The sequence below is a fragment of the Alexandromys fortis genome, unplaced genomic scaffold, assembly GCF_014885135.2.
Source record: "Alexandromys fortis isolate MF-2015 unplaced genomic scaffold, M_Fortis_MF-2015_v1.1 scaffold_10, whole genome shotgun sequence".
Classification (NCBI taxonomy): Eukaryota; Metazoa; Chordata; class Mammalia; order Rodentia; family Cricetidae; genus Alexandromys; species Alexandromys fortis.
In genome coordinates, this window is record NW_026067895.1 from 10,107,694 (window position 1) to 10,130,767 (window position 23,074).

General features: G+C 44.9%; 1 protein-coding gene across 4 annotated transcripts in view; it reads left to right on the forward strand.

Annotated features, from left to right (window-relative positions):
• Positions 1-23,074, forward strand: part of Kank1 (KN motif and ankyrin repeat domains 1) — a 182,146-nt gene that overhangs the window by 43,731 nt on the left and 115,341 nt on the right. For 3 of the 4 annotated variants that reach the window (XM_050157836.1, XM_050157862.1, XM_050157844.1), the window contains exon 2: positions 20,245-20,370. The gene's annotated coding sequence lies outside the window, so the exon portion shown is untranslated. Of the gene's footprint in view, positions 1-3,451; positions 3,571-20,244; positions 20,371-23,074 lie in introns of those variants that run through there. The other variant, XM_050157852.1, reaches the window with a different exon arrangement.

Genomic DNA, 23,074 nt, shown 5'->3' on the forward strand with positions numbered 1-23,074 from the left:
GCAGAGATGGAGGGGGCGGGAGTTCATCCCTGGTTGTGTAGCAAGCTCTAGTGAAGCAAAAGGAGCGAGGGAGATAGCTCAGTTAATGCAGTGACTGGCAGGCAAACATAGGACCTGAGGTCGGAGCCCTGGCACCCAGGTAAAAGCTGAGCATGGTGGTTGGTTCACGTCTGTCAACTCCAGGCTGGAGGGTACAGCATTCTGAAGACAGTATCCCTGGTTCTTGTCCATGCTGACGAGAGTGTCCAGCTGAATCTGCACATTCCAGTGGGCAAGGATTGGGGAAGACCGCTGATCTGAAGTGTGAGTTTTCTCGTTCGATCCTTGGTGCCATTAAGATAATCCAGACACTTACCCAGTTCCTCTCGTTCTCCACTTTCAGTCTCTTTGGAGTCCTGGTTCTTGCCCTGCTTTGAGTTATTCTGAATAGTTTGAGGGCTTTTTATTTTTCTCTTTCTTGAGGGCAGTTCTCCAACTTAATTCTTCTGGTTGAGTGAACTGTTATTTTTCTGAGCTCTGTGGTGCTTTTCTGCATGAGTCTCAGGCACAGTCTTAGTCACTCTGCTGGGGAGCGGGGACCTCTTCTAGGCTTTTGAAATTCCTGTGCGGGGTGGCTGTCAATAGAAATTATAAGTTTTCTTAGGTTTGATCATGATATTGCGGTTATGTTAATCAGCTATGTAAAGGAAGTTCTTAAAGGTTAAGAGACAGCTTACTTTTGCTGTAAGATTTAATCGTAGAGGGCTGGAGAGATGGCTCCATGCTTGCAGAGGACCTGGGATCGATTCCCAGCCCAGACATGGTGGCTCAACCTGAAACTTCCATTGGCAGGGAGGGGATCCTGTGTCTTCTGGTCTCTGGGCACTAGGTGCATGTGAGGAGAACACAAAAAGCACTCATACACATGAAATAAAAATAAACCTTCATTTTTTTGTAATAATAGATTCTAAAATGGAGTTCTTGGATCCTAGCACATGTTTCTCATTCATATGTGATCCACGCTGCCTGTATTTGCATCCGTGTATACAAGTGTCATGTCAGAAAAATGTAAAGGCTCCTTGAGCAACAGTGGAGGAAATAGACTGTAAGGTGGGGGATTGTTGCTGGTAGCTATTGAAAAATGAATTTTAAGCCGGGCAGTGGTGGCGCACGTCTTTAATCCCAGCCCTCGGGAGGCAGAGGCAGGTGGATCTCTGAGTTTGAGGCTAGTGTGATGTACAGGGTGGGTTCCAGGACAGCTAGGGCTACACAAAAAACAAAATTAGAGAGAGAGAGAGAGAGAGAGAGAGAGAGAGAGAACACATGCCCTCTCTTTTTATTAACACAATGGTTTTCCTGTGCATATATACATAAACATCTATATCATTAATATTAGCAGTTCCTTTTTTCATTTGATTGAGCCCATATATCTTCTCATGTTTATAAATCTCTTGAATGTCATTTGTATGAATGTACTCTTACTAAATCTATCTTTGGGGATAAAGAGGTAACTTTAAGGTTAAGAGAACTGGTTACTATTCTAGAGGATCCAGGTTAGATTCCCCGCACCCTTGTGGCAGCTCACAGTCAACTGTATAATGCCAGTCCCAGGGAATTTCATCCAAGTGGCAAGGAATCTTAGTTTGGGCAATGTGGTCTTTGATGAAGAACATGGTCAGATTCCCATAAATGGAATGCAGGTTGAAGTTAGTTCTTTTGTTCTTACTTCTGGCTCTGGGTATTTCATGCCAGTGGTATGAAAGAATTTGTTAAGCCTGGTATGAAAGAATTTGTTAAGCCTGGTACCCCAAGTCAGAGATGGCATGGTAGGAGTTTGTATCTAATTAAGATCTATCAGTAGAGACATGTTTAGATTCCCACCACCCATGCAGCTGCTCATAGCAGTCTGTAAATTCAATTCCGTGGAATCCTGGAACTCTCTTCTGGCCTCTACTGTTATTGCATGCAAATGTTGAACAGGCGTATAGACAAAACACTTACATGCATCCAAAACCATCGGTCCTTAGAAAAATAGTGCAGGAGATTGCTGCATCCGAAGAGCTCTGTGGACATCAACCAGCACAGAGAGGCACAGGGGCAGTCACACAGTGGTTAACCATTCAGTCTTTCTTAACTCATTAGTTAATTTCCGGTTTTAGTTGAGACAGGGTCTCCTGTAGCCCAGGCTGGCCTTGAACTTGCTAAGGAGATGGATGACCTGACCTAAGAAGTCTCCTACCTCCACATTCCGGGTGCTGGGACTAGAGACGAGACCACCTTATCTGGCTATTTATTTACCTGTTGCATTGTTTATAGAAATCAGGGGTTTGCTTGCTTGTTTGTTTGTTTTTGAGACAGGGTTTCTCTGTGTAGCCCTGTCTGTTCTGGGACTCGCTTTGTAGACCAGGCTGGTCTTGAAGTCAGAGATCCACCTGCCTCTGCCTCCTGAGTGCTGAGATTAAAGGTGTGTATGTATGTCAGTCTTGTATGAAATAAATCAGTTGCATTACTATACAGTCCCAGAACTGAGTAAAGCTTTGCTACCAGGGAGACTGGAATCAGGCATAAGTTCAGGATCATTTTGCTGATGTTTGATCCCGGCAGCCCCCAGGCTTAGCCTGCGTAGACAAGGTATCTTCAAGGACGGGATGCCTCCCACGAACATCTGGACCTTGTTAAATTTTATGGCCCTGTTCCCTGTCTTCTTAATTGGCCGTTTTTAGGGTATCTGTTCAGATTTCTGCTATGGCAGCACATATCTGGAGCTGAGATTCCACCCCCCCCCCTATTATATGGCTTAAGATAAAGCCCCTTCTTTAAAACTGAGTTTGCAAAGTCAGCTCCTCACGACATGAAACAATAAATCTGCTTTTTTTCCTACTTGAAAAAATACTTGTATTCTTTATGGGATTAACCCTTTTATTCTTTGATTTAAAATGGGGATACAGAGGCTGGTTGATTTCAGCTGGTGTTCTCAAGATGATTTTAATCTGTTTACATAATGATTTTTGCTTTTTTTTTCTTACGATAGATCTAGGCCTGTGACCTGTGACTCCGTTGTGTGCAATCTCTCAGAGCAATGGAATGCACTTTTGTGTCAGAATTGATTTACTCACCCTTATCAAAAATGATTTTTGGCCGGGCAGTGGTGGCACATGCTTTTAATCCCACCAGCACCCAGGAGACAGAGGCAGGAGCATCTCTGAGTTCGAGGAAGCCTGGTCTACAGAGTGAGTTCCAGGATAGGTTCCAAAGCTACACATAGAAACCCTGTCTCGAAGGGGGGAGGGGGGGAAGAAATTTTGTTTCATTTCATCTGTCACACTCTGATGTGCTAGGAAGTCAGTGTCCCTTTGTTCCCGATATGGCAACTCTGTGTCTCCGCCCTTTGTGCATTGTGTGTGGTCTGTAATAACGAGTGCTCCTCTCACTGGAACGTCTGAGGAGCCTTTGTGTAGCTGAGTGACATTGTGTCAGTTCTCTGCATTGTTGCTTGAGAATAGAAGTAGAGGTTTTCTTCTGGAGGGTCCTTCTCTCACTACCACTCAGAAGATGCAGCCCAAGAGAGAAGCCTGTGAGTCCACTTCTCAAGTAAGTACTCGATGAGTTTAGGACAGTATGATTATTATGTGTATATATATCAACAAGAATAGAATAATTCATTTCTTATCCCTGGCCTTTGGGTGAAAAAAGCACCGAAGAAATTCAATGTAGTTGTATTTGTGCCTGCTTTCTTAGACGATGGCCCCTCTAAGAAGAAATCGAACAAGTGCAGTATATTCCAGCGCTGCTTAGGGGCCACTGGCCCAGCAGTATGCTCCAGCAGTGGGAATGTTGTTGCTGGAAAATGGTGTAAGAGCCCCATGGCAGGGCTCACATAGGCGCTAAGAGACCATTGCTGGGCTCCAGGGAAGAGTCACAGATGTTGCTCTTCTCTGTTACACATTGTGGCCCATGAGCCACAGGGTCTTTGTCATGATTCTTGGCAAGTGTCCTAACCCCGTCACTCAGTGTGATAGAAAATGCAGTTTCTGTGTCAGCTCTAAGTATAAAAACATTTTGAGAGTCCCGGAGGTGGCCCAGCAGGCAAAGAAGTGCACTGCCATGCCTGGCGGCCTGTGTTCAGTTTCTGGGGCTCACATGGTGGAAGGAGAGAAGGTGGGTTTTCCTCCCCACCACACACACGTGGGGAGGGGGAAGAATGGATATGAATAAGTGTACTAAAAATTATTATACCTTTACCTTCAACAAAGCAGTCTGAGCCACGCCCTCAATCTAGACAGTTTGCACAAGTGATCCACACATGCCTGTGTACATGGAGGTTCATGGTCTGATTGTTTCATGTTAGCAGCATGAAGTACACATAGTTGTCCTGTGCCCTAATTAGCTTTAATTGTCCACTTACCACAACCTAGTGTCATGGGAGAGAAAAGCCTTGGTTGCAAAAAGAGACTGATCAGATGAGCCTGTGGGCATGGCTGAGCTGGTGGGGGTGGGTGTCTTAATAGTTAATTGACGTAGGGTGACCTAGCACACTGTGGGTGGTACCATCCCTGGGCAGGTGCAAGCTGGAGGAGCTCGAGTTTGAGAGCAGAGTTCCTGTTTTGAGTTTTTGTCAAGACCTCCCTCTGTGATGACCAGTGAGTGACCTAGAAGTGTAAGACAGTAAATTATTTCCATACCTCAGTTGTTTTGGTCAGAATGCTTCTTACAGCAACAGAAATTAAACTAGAATACACTGATAACACAAGGATGTGGAAAAGGCGGTGTTTTAAGTGTCCCGGGAGCCAGGTTGGCTTCGTTAATATCAGATTCTACCAAAAAGGCGTGCGGTGCTCCACCTTCTGCTCAGTCCAACAGTTTGGCAGTCCTAGAATTTGAGCTTGCACCCAGCTTTGCCCCTGGTGGACCCCTCTTTCATCTCCTCACACACTTTCAGAAGATGGCCCCCCGTGCTCGGTGCTGCTTCCCTCTGCTTCCTCACCCAAATTCCTGGCAGGTGAGAGCTGATGGTCTAAGCTCACCTGACCTTGTCGGATACGCTCACACGAGCCCATCAACAACATTACTTTGGCTTCTCCCAGTGAGTTCATTCTCATCCACACAGGTTCAAGGGGGATGGATCACTGTGTAGCGCAAATGTGGCTGCGCCTTCAGTGTGGAGGAGTCTGGGGAAACTGGGCAGTGACCGACCTTCCCATTACACAGAGTACCCCGAGAAAAGGGAACAAAGCCTGCCTTCCTCTCTGTTGCCTATTGTTATGCCCAGTCCCCACTGGGGACCCCAAAAGACCACCAGAGAGACTGACTCACTGAAATATAAAAGCAAGATTTGTTCTTGTACACAAGTTCAAGCCGGCAGGAACGTCGGCAGCACAGCAGGGAGAGGGGGCAGCCTACCCTTCTAGAGAGTACTATTTAAAGGCAAAACCCAGGAAAGTTACACGAGCAGGGTTTGGGGTAACTGGTTCAGTCCTGATTGGGTGGCATTTGTCTAGGGGTGTCCCGGTGAAAAGCGATGGGCGTGTGCTGGCAGGTGATCCTATCTACAATGGTTGGAACGTTAGGAATTTCCTTTGGCTGGTCTGTTCCTGGGTGGTGCCTGGGTAGTCTCAGTTTGTGGTCTTTCTTGCAACCAGGTATTGCCTCAGGGAAAACTACTGAGACTCAGGCCTCTAGTAAGCTTGTCGTGGCTGGGTCCTACACCTAGGACCCTTGTGAAGACCAGAAAGAGTGGCTAGGCAACCTTTTTGTAATTTTAATAACTGGAGACTACTCACTATATACAGAGCCTTCATGCCCACCCGCCTTCACTGGCTTGTGGCTGCAGGTGAGAAAATGGTAGCACCCCGACTTTAGAATGTCGCCCGGAACCCTGACAATGGGGAGGTGAGTGTGACTGACTGTCGCTCCCATCTAGCTCTGTGCCCCTAGATGCCTTAAAAGGTTTCTCTACAAAGCCTATCTCTTCTTCCAAGTCCCTTCTGGTCTATCGCACCCAGCAACTGATGCTTTTGAAGCATCTCTTAGCTGGGAAGCACAGTGAAAATGAAGCCAGGTCGGAGTGTGAAACCTGCTCTTCATGGATATGTTTTCTTCTGGAAGTGGAACTTCTATAGGTCTCTTCTTCATGGAGGTTTGATGCCGAATTGGTTCCCGGTAAAGCTTCTTGGTTACCTGGAGAAACGTCTGAGTCCACCTGCCAAACTTTCTTTTACTAGGGAAACTTGTAAAATTACGTAGGCATGGTATTAAACCTGGAGTTAGTTTTAACTGTCTTGGGTTCCCATCTTAGGGAGAGAAAAAAATCATTCAAGAGTTAAATTGAGCATAGGGACTCGTGCCTGTAATCCCAGCAGTGAGTTAGAAGCAGGAGATCCGTGTTCAAGGCCATCCTGGGCTGCACAGCCTGGGCTACCAGAGACCCTGTCATTTGTCTATAGCTGCAGACTACTCAGTCAGGCGTGGAAAGGTTTGGCTCCTGAGTGTCTTCTGACTTTCATAGGCTTTGGCGTTCATCCTGGCTCCCAAATAAATAAGTTGATGTAAAAGAAAAAAAAATAAAGCCTTCCCAGGTAGACTTCAAATGAAAGGTGAAACCATTTAAATTCCACGGTCACTTGTTTGTTTGTTTTTGTTTTTTAACTTCCTACCTAGTTTTCAACTTAAATAAACTTATTTTCCATCTTAAACTTTTCATAAATGTGTAATGTCTGCACAGTAGTTGAAGAATCACTGAAAACTTGGTCCTTGTCAAGATAAATCAGTGGCTGAAGCCATTGGGCTGACTGTCACACATGAACAGGTCTATCTTGGTGTCTGTCTATCACTGTGCACCTAGAGCTCACCAACTCGGCTAGACCAGCCGACTAGGGAAGCCTACAGATCTTGTGTCTCTGCCTCCCGGCAACATGTTTACAGGCATGCTCTTGGCATGGTGTTCGGCTCTTTTACACTAGTTGCGGGGGAGTCGGATTCAGGTCCCCACGCTTAAGCGCCAAGCACTTCACCAACAGAGCAGACATCTTGGACGTGTTTTAAAACATCCAAGACATCTTAGATGTATTTTATTATTTCCTTACTGTGTGTTTATAGGTGCAAAATTATAGGGCCAGAAGTAACATTAAAATAAATCGTACACCAGACGTGGTCGCTCTGGCCTTTAATCTCATCAGCTGGGAGGCTGAGGCAAGAGGATTACTGAGTGTTCAAGGTCAGCCTGGGCTACAGAGTGAGGTGGCTAACAAAACCCAAACAAAATTGAAACCATATTGAAGACTTGATACATTTTACTAAATGGGTTCATTTTAAAGCTGTTTGCTCTCCTCTCCCACCGCTGAAATGTGTGGGTGCTCGTTTTCCTCCAGGGAGCGGCTCCTGTGGCTCTCCTAACTGTCCTCTTTATCTGGGACCAGCCTCTCAGTTTGAGGAGAGAGACCCTTGGTGCAGTGTCTCTTTCCATAGGGTGTGGCTTCTGACCCAGCGCTGTCCCTGCCCCTCTTCCAAGACCTTCTTTCCTTTCCTGGTGTCTACTCGACTCACAGAGCTGAGATGCTCCTGAAATGGCTCCTTGGCTCCTCCTTGCATCCTGTCTCACTGTAACTATTTACCTTGGGTGAAATTTCTGAGAAGCTGTTAAAATTGTTATTTCTGTTTTTGTTGCTGTTGTTTTGTAATTGTTCAGTGCACGTATTCATTGTGACCTTTTTTCAAACAAATTGGTTATTTGCTATTTGGGCAGGTGGTTCTCTTTAATCTCTCAAGGCTTGTGTCTCCCTTTGTTCTCCTGGTCACTGATCACTGGGAGGTGTTCTTTAATTCTGTACTTTCTTTGCGCTAAACCGTTCTGTATTTCCATAATACTAACCATGAAACTGGATTTTTGTTTCTTTAAATCAGTAATTATTTAGAAGATTTTGCTTTTCCTGTGGTTGGGACTCATTTGTGCAAATGCCTGTCACTCCTGTCACGGCTTTGTCCTAATTTGTGCTTGGAGTGTGATCTGTCATGGTTGCTTGCAAGAGTTTATGGAGCTCTTCAATCTATGCTCTAGTACGATTTATATTTGTGTACATTTGAAAACAAATTAATATAAAGATGGCTTAGTCTTGCTTTTTTTAATCCCAAATAACATTTTCGTGACTGTAGGGGATTAAAAAACGTCTTGACTACAAACTGAACATGAAGCCTCGACTCCTAGCGGAAGAGCTTTGAGGTCAAGTTGTGCTGTCTGGCTGCCCAGAGGCCCAGCTGATGGATGCCCTATCCAATCCAGGGAAAAGAAATCAAGATGTGGTCCCCAGAAACCTAACCTGTGACCTAGACTGGGTCCCCAGGGGCTTTTTACCAAGCGGTTCATCTGTTAAAGGACTTTCATCACCCTGACAGGCAGGGCTGGATTTAATTCTTTTAATAAAATCTGGATGCATCTGTTTAACACCATTTATTATGGAAATTCAGGGCTGGAGACCACTTTCCTTTCTAAAATCACCTGCCTCCATTAACTTAGATTGTACACACACACACACACACACACACACACACACACACACAGTAGCAAATTATGTTGATTTTAAATGTGAATTTATTAGCTTGAAAGCCCATTTCCATAGTTCTTTGTTAGACTTTATCAACTTTTTATATGTTTGTCTAATATTTTTTCTGACTTTTTGTTACAATAATGAAGTAAGCAACAAGTGCATTTCTTTGTAAATACTTTTTAAATAAGCATTAACACCCCACCACCACCCAGCAGAAGTTACAAACAGTAAGGAAAAAAAAACTGTAACTATTCTAAGGTCTTTAATCCCAACACTTGAGAGACAGAGGCAGGTGGATCTCTGAGTTGGAAGCCAGCATGGTCCATGGAACAGGTTCCAGGACAGTCAGTGTTACACAGAGAAACTTTGTCTCAGAAAAGAAAACAAAGAAACTCAAACTGTAACTACCAAGGATGGTGGGTGTGTCTTGTTAAATCAATTAACTGTCAATCACCAATTTGCACCTCCACAAAATGGTACCCATCTCCCTGGGCACAGTCCAGCTGAGGAGAAGGGCTCCATCCAGGATCAACAGCATGGTAAATTGTGTGTGACAAGTATTGTGTGTTCTCTACCCAACAGGTCTTGTTCTCAAGGCATACTGTGATATGTTATACAATCCTGTCAATGGCAGAGCAAACCTTCTTTAGGGAGGTTGTTGACGGTTGCTGGGGGTTGTTGATGAGGTTGTTGACGATTGCTAGAGGTTGTTGACAGTTGCTGGAAGTTGTTGACAGTTGCTGGAGGTTGTACTAAGGCAGAAGTTACTGTTTCTCTAGCAGTGTTCCTTGCTAGACTCATTCAACGGTTGGTCTCTTATTACATGAGAGTCTCAGCACCTACCCTCAGAAAACAAGGGGATTCACAGCCGGAGTGAGGAATATTCACAGCCTGTCCTTTTAAAGGTCCTGAGTTCAATTCCCAGCCACCACATGGTGGCTCAGAACCATCTGTAATGAGATCTGGTGCCCTCTTGAAGAAGAGAATTGGTCAGTCATCCTCATCAACTTAGATCATGAAACCCTAATATGGACAAGTTCAACAGAGCTGCCATATACAGGCTGCCCATGAATGCTTCAGCACTGCCAGGGCATAAATTTCATTTTCATTTCATTGTTAAGATTTAGCAAAAGAGATCACATTATAGAGCCAAGTGGGTGTTTTTCTATTTAATAGGCAAGGGATGTAACCATGCCTCATTTTAAAATGAAAATATAAAATGAAATAAGAATGGGTACAGGTATGTGTACCATGACTGCAGAGGTCAGAGAAAACCGTTTAGGAGTTTTTTCTTTTTCCCCTTCTACCCTCTGTTCCTGGATGGAACTTGATACATCAGCCTTGTATTACAAATCTTTTCACCTGCTAAGCCATTTTGCAAGCCAAAGTTTTTGTTGTTGTTGTTGTTGTTATTGTTTTTTTTTTTAATGAACAAGTTTGAGCTGGGGAGGCAGAGTGGTAGAGTGCTTGCCTAGTATATGTGCGGCTGTGGGTTTGGTCATCAGCACAGAAAATAAACACATTTAAACAAAAAAGATAATAATGGCCATGACCCACTGTGTGGATTCTAGGCACATATAATCTTATATATGTCACAGTCAGATAGTTGCCTAATTTTGCTTTAAACAATTTTGTTATTTATGTGTATGAGTGTTTTGCCTGCATCTATGTTTGTATGTATGTATGTATGTGTACCAATTACATGTGAGGTCAGAAGAAGGTGATATATCCCTAGGAACTGGAATTACAGATGGTTGTGAGCCACTGTGTGGGTGTTTGGAACTGAAGCCAGATCCTCTGCCATAGCAACGAGTGCTCTGAGCCAATTCTTCAGCCCCATTTGGCTTTTTAGAAAAAATACCAGGAATATAGTTGGCATTCAGGGTCTCAGCTGAGAATCTTAAACACACAGAGTGAGCAGTGTCCTCTTCATTTAAAGCAACATATTTTGTTTAAAGGCAATAGATAAATTATCCAGAGAGAAATATTGATGTATAGGGGAATTAGGTATTTGGTGAACAGAATTCAGCTCCTTCGTTTCATATTTCATAGATCAAGTCTTAAGTTTCCTACATTCTGTCCAGCTTCCCTGTGGGCAGGCGTTTTTTGCGACGATATCTACTTCTGTCTTTTGGTTGATTGTCCTTTTGAGGCAGTTCCTTACCTATGTGGACTAGGCTGACCTCAAGCTCCTGGCTACCTAACTTTTGCCTCCTGATTACCAAGATTACAGATATGCACAGCCACACCAGCCCGATGGAGTAGTTCAGTTTAAAACAAGTTGAAACCAAGAAGTTGGTGTTTGCTTCCACCAATACATCTCAGTAATAGTGACTGAAATAAATGTGTTAAGGCATGTGCATTTTAGCAGGAAAGTTTAAAATGTTAATGTGTTTGTTGCATGAGTACCTGCTATTTCTGGGAAAATGACTTGGTATTTTCCAGTTTTATAGCGAGGAGTCCCAGAGCTACGGTCTCATGCTGAAATAGGACGGAAAGGCTGGCTGCCAGGGTCACTCAGCAGGACTTGCTTTTGTATTCATGGCAGTCTCTTCAAACCTTGCAGCCATATATCTGTTAATCCCGGGGAGTTTGATTTTTAAAAGGAAATCCCCTTTTCTTCTAGGAAGCTTGATAAATGAGAACTGGTGTGGATTTTAGTCACTGGCTCTCGGGGTTCAGGAAGGTGTGGGTCTGATGTTATGTCGTGAGCGTGCTTGAGCGTGCTTCCGGAGTTCACCTCACCTCCACAGAACCCTCTCACTGAAGAATGCAAGATAATGTGATAAGGGTTAAAGGCGCTGGCTGCTCTTGCAGAGGACCTGGCTTTGGTTCCCAGCACTCACCTGGTGATTGATTCACAGTCCTCTGTAACGCCAGTGTCTGGGGATCTGGTGCCCTCTTCTGGCTTTCAGAGGCACTGCTTGCACATGATGCCCAAACATACAAGTAAGCAAAATACCCATGTGTATTCAATTTAATAAAAATTAAAATGATACTTTGTCGCTAGGTGGTAGTGGCACATGCCTTTAATCCTAGCACTTGGGAGGTAGAGGCAGGTGGATATATCTGAACTGGAGGCCAGCCTGGTCTACAGAGCAGGTTCCAGGACAACCAGGGCTACACAGAGAAGCCCTGTCTCATATATCATTGTAGTAAAAGTGGCTAATAGGTGCCTGGAGAGATGGCTCAGTGGTTGAGCAGTCGATCATGCAGAGAGAGGATCTGGCTTCTGTCCCCGGCTCACAACCATCTGTGACTCCAGTTCCAGGGAGTCTGATGTGTCTTCTTGCATCCATGAGCACCAGGTATTTATGTGTGTTACACACACATGCTTGCAGTCACTTACACACACACACACACACACACACAATTAAAAAGGAAAGTGGCTGAAGTTGGAAGGTCAGTTTTCCCGTCTCACAGAGGAGCGCAGTTTGGAAAGGTGCGCTTTTGAGATGGGTTGACTTGCGAGAACAATGAACCTCTTGTTTCTGTAACTGCAGCTAACTTTAATTAAAGGCTGAGGACAGAAAACAGAAGGTGTTTGGAGGAGCCAGGGAGGGGGCTAGTGGGCTGGCCCATCCCCCATGGCTCAGTGCTTCCAGGGTGTGTGCCAGGGCAATCTGGATTTGTCTTTCATGGGGGAAAGGTGTCTTAGCCCATAAAATCACAGAGATGCCCTGCCTGTCACATGGTCTTTGTTCTCTGGCTTCAAAGACTTGGAAGGCTCACCTTATGCCCCTGAGCTCTTGGGAAAGGCAGAAGCTTGTCCTTTGTAACCTTCCCTAAACACTAAGGAGCATGAGGGTGGGCGTGGGTGTGGGTTTGAAGGGACAGGTGTCTGCCGGAAGATCAACGCTTGCCCTGTGCAGAGGTTCTGTTAGTCAATACTGCAGGTCCCATGAGCGGGGCAGCAGCCGAGCCCTGGCCCCACCTCCCACCCTTTCCCTCTGGATTGAAGTAGGATATTTATACATTTCCAAGATGAGCAACATGTGAGTTTCCTTAGGTTTGTAATGCTTTATTGAAGGTCGAGCGTGCGTGGCGGGTGTGTGTGTGTGTGTGTGTGTGTGTGCGCGCGCACACACATGATGTCTGTGGGTGGGTGTTTTATTTGAAACCTGTATTATTGACTGTACCATATCGCAAACAGAGCTTGTTTGTTTATGAGGGGAAAAAATGAAAACACTGAGATACAGCTTCAGATTGTGATTTCTTTTTTAAGAAGGCTCCCATTCACAAAGCTTTAGTTGACAATATAAAAAAGAAAAAAAGAAATAAAAAGCTCCTGCATCTTTATCCCACATATTGTTTTTCAAGGGAGGAGTTCTGGATCCTGTTTTAAATGTCATAATGTATTTCAATTAAACCAGGAAAAATATTCTAAGAGAAGAAGCAGTTTCGGATACTAAGTAACATCTTTAAATTGGCATAGTAGTGGAGGATTTATAACAGTCTGGAGATAAGTGTCCATTACACATGTCAAAAGGAAGGACATGAAGTCTGTTTAGTGCATGCCTGAGGTCTGCCACATAGTGGTGACAAAAGCCATATTCCTAGTGAGGGATTTCTGTGTGTGTATTAATATGGTCACTATCAGAACTGGTGCTTAGGTAACAGGCAAGTGACAGTGATGTGAACTATGGCTTAATGAGTGGTTCTCTGCTGTGATCTCTGGACCAGGCTGTGTCAGGGAGGTTTTTGGCAAGCTAACGTTCTCAGGTGTCGCTGAATACTTCTGATAGGGTAAAGATTGAGAGCCACAGGCCGGAAGCATCCTTTTAATCACTGCATCAGTTTCGTTGTCGAGGTCTGCCCTGGTGATAGAGACTTCTCTGGGTTCTCCATGCCATCAGCAGTGGAAGCAACCTCTGTTGGGGACTGCCATAGACAGCCTTACCAGGGCCACAAAGGTAGTCTTAGGAGGTGCAGAGGGATGCCAGGGAGTTCATAAGAGCCTGCTGAGTTACCTCCGCTCTGCTGCCCTTGGTTCGTTGTGTCCAGTGTGTTGTTGCAGTTCCTCTTCATGGAGCTGTCTGTCATTCTCAGGTCCAGCCCCCATGTCTGTGTTGGCTTTCTGCTTAGGTGCTTAGGGTCCCTGGGGGAGATAATGTGACTCAGAGTCTGCACATGCTGGCTCGACTCAGATACGGGAAGCTTCCAGATAAACTTGGCACTTCTCCTGAAACTGATTTTATTTCGGACTGTGGGGCCTTATCTTGTAAGCCATTAACATCCTTTGCCTGCCAGGTAGCAAGTGCTCTGGTGTGCAGAGTTTGAAGGGATCTCTAGACAGTCAACACTAACTGTGCATCATCTGCCAGAGAGCTTGCGTCTTCCGCTTCTCTAAAATGTGCTCTTTGGACCGCAAGCGGCATCATCTGGGGATGCTGGAGGAACACAGTTCACAGGCTCCATCCCAATCCTCTTGAGTCAGAAGTTCTGAGATGGGAGCAACCAATTTAACAAACCCTGCTAATATTTGAGAAGTATTGTTTTAAGCACAACTCTTTTTTTTTTTTTTTTTTTTTTTTTTTTTTTTTTTTTTTTTTTAGGGTTTTTTTTTTTTTTTTTTGTTTTTCGAGACAGGGTTTCTCTGTGGTTTTGGAGCCTGTTCTGGAACTAGCTCTTGTAGACCAGGCTGGTCTCGAACTCACAGAGATCCGCCTGCCTCTGCCTCCCAAGTGCTGGGATTAAAGGCGTGCGCCACCACCACCCGGCTTTAAGCACAACTCTTAAACATTTTTAATGGTCATAGAGTAGTCCTGTGCCTAGAATGTGCATTTGCTTGGTTTTTGAAGTTTCTCTTGCTATTCACGTCTGCCTTTTAGTTTCCTGTGATCTGATAAGATACAGGAATTATTTGGATTCTTTTGTATTTGTTAAGACTGTCTTGTGGTCTAGAATATAGTCTGTTTTAGGGATGGTCCATTGGGCTGCAGAGAAGAATTTTTTGTTGCCTAATACATGAGCTATTCTGTAGGTACCTTATTAAGTCCCTTTGATCTTAACTCTGAAGTTTCTTTGCTGATTTTAGTTTCAATGACTTATCTAAGGATGTACTATTCCCACACCCCCACTCAACCCCCTAGGTTACTCTGTGTAGCCCTGGCTGTCCTGGAACTCGCTCTGTAGACCAGGCTAGATTCGAACTCACAGATCCACCTGCTTCTGCCTCCCGAGTGCTGAGATTAAAGGTGTGCGTCACCACCGCCCGGCTGAGACAGGCCGAATTGATTTTTAGGACTATTAGTATGGGATTGGAAGCCCCAGTCTTCAGCACGTGTATGTTTACAATTTTATCTTTGCAATGAATTTTCCACTAATACGTAGGAAAATCTTTTAAAATCTCCTCTAATTTTGGTGTGCGTTCTACTTTGTCAGAGATCCAAATCCTCCCAACTTTTTTCATGTTTCGGCTTCCTTGGCCGATTGGCTTCCATCTTTTCCCTCTGCATCTAGCTTGCTAGTGAAGAGTGTTTCTTGGAGACTGCAGATAATTGAATCCTGCTTTTAAAAATAAGTTTGTCTTTGTCTTTTAATTGGTAATTTAAGGTTCTTTGAAACGTGTTTACGAATTCCAAACGTAGAACTCTCAGCTCCTTCTCCAGCACCACGTCAGCCGTGCTTCCCACCATGAGGATATTGGATTAAGTCTTCAAAATGTTAACCAGCCCGTTAAATGTTTTCCTTCATAAGGGTTGCTGTGGTCATGGTGTCTCATCACAGCAGTAGAAACCCCAAGACAAGTTGTGTTAAGCTTTCAGACCTGATAGCATGTCACAGTGTCAGTCAGGCCTTTGGGTCCTGTGTTGATGCTGGTCCCTGCCACTTTTGGACCACTTTTCAGGCCACACAAGTATAAGTTCAGTATCTGGGCTTTCTCCTGGGGCTCCCACTCTCCTGTGGGTGCAGCCAGAGGCTAGACATGGCTCTGCTGGCTGTGGTAGCCTCCCTGAATCTGGAAAGCCAGAGCTATCTATATACAACTAGAATTTAAACACTAAGAAAGCTTCCTGCCCTCAAGTCAGTGCTGAGCTACCTCAGGGCTGGGTGCTGCCGGGCGGTCTATAAGCCGCGCTTCCTCAGGTCACCTAGTCACGGCTTTTCCATAGCATCTGTGGCTGCATCCACACTGTGGGGATGCCAGCTGTCCCTGCTCATGGCTCCTGAGATGCGTGGGCCTGTAGCTGCTATCAGGTGGCAGAGGAATTGAAGACATTAGGCTTCCCAAAGCCGATTTGCAACTTTCTATTGTACACTAACCTTCAAACTTATAGCACTGTTTTTGAATCATCGCTAAATTAATCCAAGTATGTGTTTTCCCTTTCTGACAATGAGTCATTTGGTTCCACTAATATTCTCTGATAAAAACCTATCTTCCAGGGTCACACAGCCATGAACTTTTGCCCCCGGGCCTCAGTAGAGAGCTGTGAGTGGGGTCATGTTTAGTTATCAGCTGCCTCCTTTTGTCCTTACTTCAGACCCTTCTTCCTTGCCCACAGCACAGCTAATACAGTAAAGAACGAGCAGGCATTTGGGGCAGATAATTAGGTCTAAGTGGGGAGGGCACCTACAGGATGATGAAGCCCACACCCGGCATGGATAGAAACAGTGTTTGCCAGAGAGTTCCCTGAAGCCCTTGGCATCTAGAGTTGCAGCATGGGACGGACTGTGCATAAAATATTTATAGAGCACAGTGCGCTTCACCTTTGACAAAAGAAGGGTTTAGGTGTGTACTGTTACTATGGCTGCCGCTAACCCATAAACCACTGAAGGACTTTGGAAGAAAGGAAAGCATTTGCTGTTGAGTTTGTCGAGGCTGAGTTTGTAGAGGCTGATAGAGTAGCCTTGGTTCCCGGCTAAAAATACTTAACGTTTTATGTGTTATCAGAATGACCCTGCAATATCGAGAAAAATATAGGGAGAAAAGTAAGTTTGCTCAGGACTGAGTTTACTAGATAGAGAAGCTCAAGAGAATGGACGGAGCTAGATGTTTGAAGTTGGCTAAAAGAATCGACTTGGCTTCTGGGATTACAGCTAAGAAACCAAAACCACAGTCTTAAGAAGCAGGGTATGGCTTGGTGTGTGTGCGTGCAAGCATGCCTGTGTATGCACCTATAATAGAGTCTAGAGGTCAATGTCCCTTGTCTTTTATTGTTCCAAACTCCTTTTTAAAGCATACTATGTTATTGAACCCAGAGCTTTACCATTGTAGCCAGACAGTCTGGTCATAGATACCAGGGATCCATGTGCCTTCACCTCACCCCTAAAGCACTAGGATTCCAAACATGTGGCTGTCACGCCTTGCTTTTACATAGGTGCCGGGGATCTGAACTCAGGTCCTTGTGCGTGTGTAGCAAGCACTTAGTAAGCCATCATCCCATCCCTACATGGTTTATATGTAGAACCAAGTATCTCTCGCTGTCCTGTGTGTTTGTCCATAAAAGAGGAATGCTAGTGCCCACCTAATCGCCTCCTAAAGGGTTGGAAGAGTAGGCACCTGTTGCTTAGTAAGTGGGGGCGATCTTGTTTGTTCATTTGTCTCTATGAGGGTTGCGTTGACTCATGAACTTACCTCGATGTTCCTCTTCTGGAAAAGCATAAGCGAGGAAATGATCAGCAAGGCGAAGGCAAATCAGTGTCTTTCAACATGCAAGACGCAAGACCCCCACCCCAGGGTCCTTTCTGAGACTCAGGAGCTTCCCTAGACTTTGCTTTCCCAGTCAATGTATAGTCAGGGTAGCAAGCAGATAAATGCCCTTGATATCGTGAGATAGTGTAAATCCACAAGGAGAACACTCGGGTAGAAAAAATAAACCAAGGGCGTGAACAAGAAGTCTAAGATGGTAACGCGTTCAGCTTCATGAGCACACTGAGTTTGAAGTGTCTCTAGACTATAATATTAAATAAACTACTACCCAAGCAGTAGAGGGATGTGGGGCAGTGGCATTGCTGTGCGCCATGGCATTTGACGTTCTTATGTGTGGCTTTTCACGGCGTCAGCTCCTTACGTTCTACATGATTAGCCTGTGACGTTTCCCGGAAAAATCATGGATGGTGTTCAGCATTGGTTTATAGTCAAAGCTTAGAAACTATCTCAGTGAGCCCAAGGGGTTTTAAAAATCCCATACAGCCATTAAAATAAAAATGTAGGAAACTATTAAATGACAGTGCTTTTTTTTTTTTCAAATAAATGGGAAAATCCAGTCACAAATAATGCCAGAATATTCCTGTTTGTGTGTTAGGTCTATAAATTGGCCTTGCATACATACCAAAGTGGGAGAAGATTCAGTGAGAGGCTAATGGCACTTAAAAAGCTTTATCTCTTGAATTTTCTAAACTTATTGCTGAGAATAAACACTATTTTTTGTTTTTGTTTTTCAAGATAGGGTTTCCTGGAACTCACAGATCCACCTGCCTCTGCCTCCAAGGGCTGGGATTAAAGGCGTGCGCTGCCACCTCCAAGTTTACAACAAACACTATTTTGGACGACGAGAACAGTTACTTTAAAGATAATCGAGCCTTACCTATATAGATTACCCAGCACTGTGCTGCCGGCTTGTCGCGGCGCCCTGTCTGTGGTCTGTGTGAGTGACCGTCCATCGCGTTCCTGAAGCAGGAGACTAATGTAGAAGTCGACTAGACGCCAGCTTTCCTGAGCTGACGGCAGAAAGTGTTGAATGTCTCTGTGAGATTTCTTAGGGAGACAAAACCAGGCAAGCAGAGTGGCGTTGGCAGAGCAGAGTTGGACAGCTTGGAATTGAAGTGTCTCCAGCTGGTGGTGAGATTTTGGGAGCTGGCTGGAGGAAGTAGTGCATCCCTGGTATATCCTCACACACCTAATCGCATCCTGCTAGCTCTCTCTGTTTCCTGGTCCACCAGTTTCAGATGCTGCGCCCTCTGAAACTGCTGTCCAAATAAGGCTCTCCTGTCTAGGTTATTTCCTTTAGTTCCTTTTCTATCCTCTTTGGGATAAAATTGCAGTCACCCATCATCTTTCCCCATGGCAAGTTATTCAGTGATGCTGAGAGCTTAGTTATGAGACACCATTAGAAATTCGAGCATGCTCACTTTGGCCTGATCTAATACATGTCGGACTTACTTAAAACTCATCTCCTAGCTCCATGAGGCGAGCCTTAGAATAGTCTATAATTGGTGTCCTTTGACTTTGCCTCTAGGTGTCTTTTATAAATGTTCTGGGCCATATTCTTATGTATCTTGACCTGGTACCCACTAGTGATTGAACCTGGCACACAAAAATTGTACGCAATTGGCTAACGATATAGTTGAAAACACATATACATTGTGAATTATTAAGTTCAGGCAGATATATCGCCTCAAACACTTACAGTGTCTTTATGGTGAAAACTTTGAAATCCCTTTTAGTAAAGGCCTGTTGACTTTGAAGAGCATTGACAGAGCTGACGCAGAAGAGAATTGGCTTATTAAAAACTAATACGGTCTACACTGGAGTAAAAACCTTAATAAGCACAGCCGGACATCTAAACTCGATACACAGCGCTACATTAGACAGTAATGTTAGGTGGATGGTGGGCATTGCTGGGGCTGGAAGCTGTAGCAAGGTGCCCTCACAAGGGGACCTGATGGTTACACAGGCAGGGTGGAAGGGTGCGTATTTTTGGTAGTCGATTAGTCTCACTGGAAGAGAAGGGAGTAGAAACTGGTAGCACATAGTTAGTGGATGGTAGCACATAGTTAGTGGATGGTAGCACATAGTTAGTGGATGGTAGATCATGGGCGAACTGAAAGCCCCCAGAGGAGTTGATATTTGGTAGAAGACAAATCTTCAAGACTGGGGCTGTGGATAAAAGAGGACTCGGGGTTTAGAAGTTTTAAAGCTAGAGAGCCTTAGGGCTGGTGCAGTCTGTAAGGCGGGATGGGAAAGGCTGATGCTGTCGAGGACCTGTGGTGGGATCAGCGAGACAAAAGATCGCGCTGTTCCTGTTTTATAGCAGCTTCTGGGACGCATGCTCTCATTTTATTCATAGCGAAGCTGAGATACTTGGCAGAGCACACATAACCTGGTTACGTTCTGCAGAATGGCAGGAGCATGATTCCTGTCCAGGGACCTCTGATTTCCTAGAGCAATGAGGGTGTGAAAGCCGGCACCGGTGCTTGATTGTGTAGTCAAGGAAACCAAGAGCTCGGGGACAAGGGCGATCTGTTCAAGGTTGTGCAGGTAATAGGAAGAAAGTGGACAGGTGGCAATCTACAGGAAGAGTCCAGGCCACAGGTTAAGAAATCGTAGGCACATGCAATACGCCGATGGATGTAGCAGCAGGCAGCGGTACCAAATCACTGTTATTAAAACGGAGGCTCAAGGAAAGATGGTGCCGGAGGGATGTTGGAGTTGGGAGCGGTGAGAGCGTGAGTGAGTGACAGTCCCAAGGTTTTTATCCCAGGGAACCGCCACTCAGAGTGTGGATGAAGGAGTGGTCTGAGTACAAAATGACAGGAAACCACGGATAGATGGGTGGGATGCATGAGCTGACCTATGTATGTCTTAGCAACCACACAGAACAACTAAGGATGAAAGGCGGTGAGGGACAGAGCCCTTTTCTTGGAAAGAGTACATCGACGTAAGAGTGGTTTGATTTCGGAAATGCATAGCTGACTCCAGTCATTGGCTACCCTGCCTGTAGCCTCAACCTAGAGAGAGGATTGCGCCATCTGTTCCTCAGTGAGCTCTCTTCCCTTTCAGAATGATTGCCGCCCAGCTGGATGGACGACTGCACTACTGAGTGATGGCCATCTTCTGACCCCACTAGGGAGTTGTCCGCGGAGTTGAAATGTTTATTGTGGTAACCTCCGACCTTACGTGATTAAGGTAAGGTTTTACTTTTTATCCTAGAGTCATCACAGAGTGGTTGTGTTTGTCTCCTATAACTTTACTTTTTACGGATATTAATCCATTCCCTCCCATAGGTTCTTGTGTTCTGATATTCCATTCAGAGCACTCTTAATCTGAAAATGTATAAGAGTGCAGAAAATATTTTTTTATGGGATGAAATATGAGCAGGCTGTTTGACGCTGAAAAATGGAGGTGAAATATATTACTCCTCAGATTAAATCAATAAAATATTCCATTTCCATAAACACAGCCTGGATTATACTAGAAAAAAAATTATTAGATCAAGAGAAGTATTATTAAGGCTACTTAAAATAAATGGAAATACTTAAATATTTTCAAAGACAAAAGTAAAAATACGGGGAGTTTAATAGAAAATGATTGTCCCACTTTCAGAGATATTAGCATTTCACTGAGTTATTTTCCCAGTTTATGTAGTATGTGTGCTTCATTTCCTAGATTGGTTTAGGAATGATCGACATTTACCGCATTGCCCTGTGCCAGTCTCTGCACCAACCCCCTTGGTAGGTCTTAATTTATTGACTCCTACCGAGATTATTTCTTTTGTCCTTTATTATGGTGTGTGCATGTGTGTGCATGCAAAGGTCAGAGGACAACATTCAGGGCTGGGTTCTCCTTCCGCTGTGGATTGTGGGCACTGAACTCAGGTCATGGGGTTTGAATAGCGCCGCATTTACCTGCAAAGCCATCTTTCTGACCTGTCAGTATATTAACTCTCAGTGATGTTGTGAGAGCCTTTGTCACCATTTGCAACCAAGAAAATTGTGACTTGTAAACTTGGGCTAGTGAGCTAATAAGCCCTACCAATAGGCGGTTGTATACAATTCAACAACAGACCCTTTTACAGGACTGTGAAAAGTTCAGTCTCTCCACCCTCTCCTTGGCTATACACACCACTTCTTTCTCTCTCTAATTTTAGAAGCTTCTTTGTTGGGAGTCTTTGCTATTCACATGTATGATTATTTCTGTGGGATGAGTCGCTACCACCATGACCTTGCCAGGGTTGATGGGACACTCTGCTCGCTGGTTTGCAGAAGGCTGTGCCAATGCAGCTCCTTGGCTTCAGGATAGAGAAGTAACTGATGATGGCCAGCAGCACTTGAAGATTGCAATTTGAATGACCTTGTCTTGGTTTTAGAGATCCCAAAGGTTCTTGCATATATATCCTCTTCCCTCCAGTATTCTGGACACTCTCTTTCTGCCATCACTGATGGAGTTGCAGGACAGTGCATAAAGGTGCAGGCATCTCCGGTAAGATGCCTGGCTTTAGATCAGAGGGAAGCTACTCTGCCTCAGTTTCCCCGACCTCCCTTATAAAATTCTTCAGGATGTTCTGCCTTGGTACATGCTCAGGAATTGTTGGCTGCAGCTGTCTTCCAGAAGTACATGCTCACAGAAACAAAACAAAATAGAAAATCTTTAAAGGCTGTACTTGGTTTGAATGGAATGTGATTGTTATTAAATTAGTAAATCACAGTAGAAACGAGAGCCCTGATAGTGTCATACTGGTAGCATTAGCTCTGATTAGCTGAAGCTCACACATCACCATTCCTGCCTCGGTTGATGCAGGGAGGTCATGTACGAGGAGGGCAAAGCAGAAACAGGGTAGCCAGGCTCTTGTAACTTTACAACTCCCATTGGTCTTACACACACACACACACACACACACACACACACACGCGCGCGCGCGCGCACACACACGCGCGCGCGTTCCTCTCTGCATACTGGCCAGGGAGGTGGAGCTGCTGTTACTACCCTGGTTTTATAGGGAAGGAAATTAACTTGAGGATTAAGGGTTTTGCTCACTTCAGGTCATGGAATGGTCAGTGGCAGAGCTGGCAAGCACTCTAGATTCTGTCTTTGTATCTTTAATCCTCATTCTTGATGTTCTCTGTGTAAGGATAAAGCCACAGAGTGGTGGGTGGAGAGAGCCAGGGCCAGAGATGTCCTGGTACGGAAAGAACAAAACCAATGCTCCCTAGCAGAGGGCAGCAGAGTTGGGAGAAGGGAGCTTGGATATGTTAGGAGTATGACGGGGAACTGCGTAGAGAGTGTGCATCCTATAAAATCAAGGAAGAGGCTTTTTCACTCTGTGACCTGGAACACCAAACGAGTTCATAATCCTTCTGGTACTACGTAAGAGATCTCTCTCTTCCCATATCCATCTTAACACTGGAGAAAAGCACATTTAAAACATAGTAAGGGGACGGGGGAGATGGATCGGTGAGTAGAGGGACCAGCTGCCAAGCCTCGTGACCTGAGCCAGCCTTGAGACTCACATAGCAGAAGAATAGAACCGACTTCCGCAAGGTGCCCTTAGATATCCACGTGTGCAGCATGGTGCCGATACACACCATCCCCCACACAAAATAAATAAACGTTTTGAAAATGGGGTGCCGATGAGCGGGCTCAGCAGGTGACCTCTGCTGCCAGGCCTGAGGGCCTGTGTCCCCTCCCCAGGCCCCACGTGTGGAAGAAGAGAACCATCTCCTGCGCATGTCCTAAGACATGCTTGCATTGAAGGCAATAACAAAACAAAGTGCGTGAAGCTTTGTGGACATCCGAGCTTTTTCTGATGCATTCATATTTGTTCTTGTGTAGATTTTTCTGTCCATGCACTTTGACCATTTCTCTAGAGAAATGGCTATTTTTTTTCTACTTT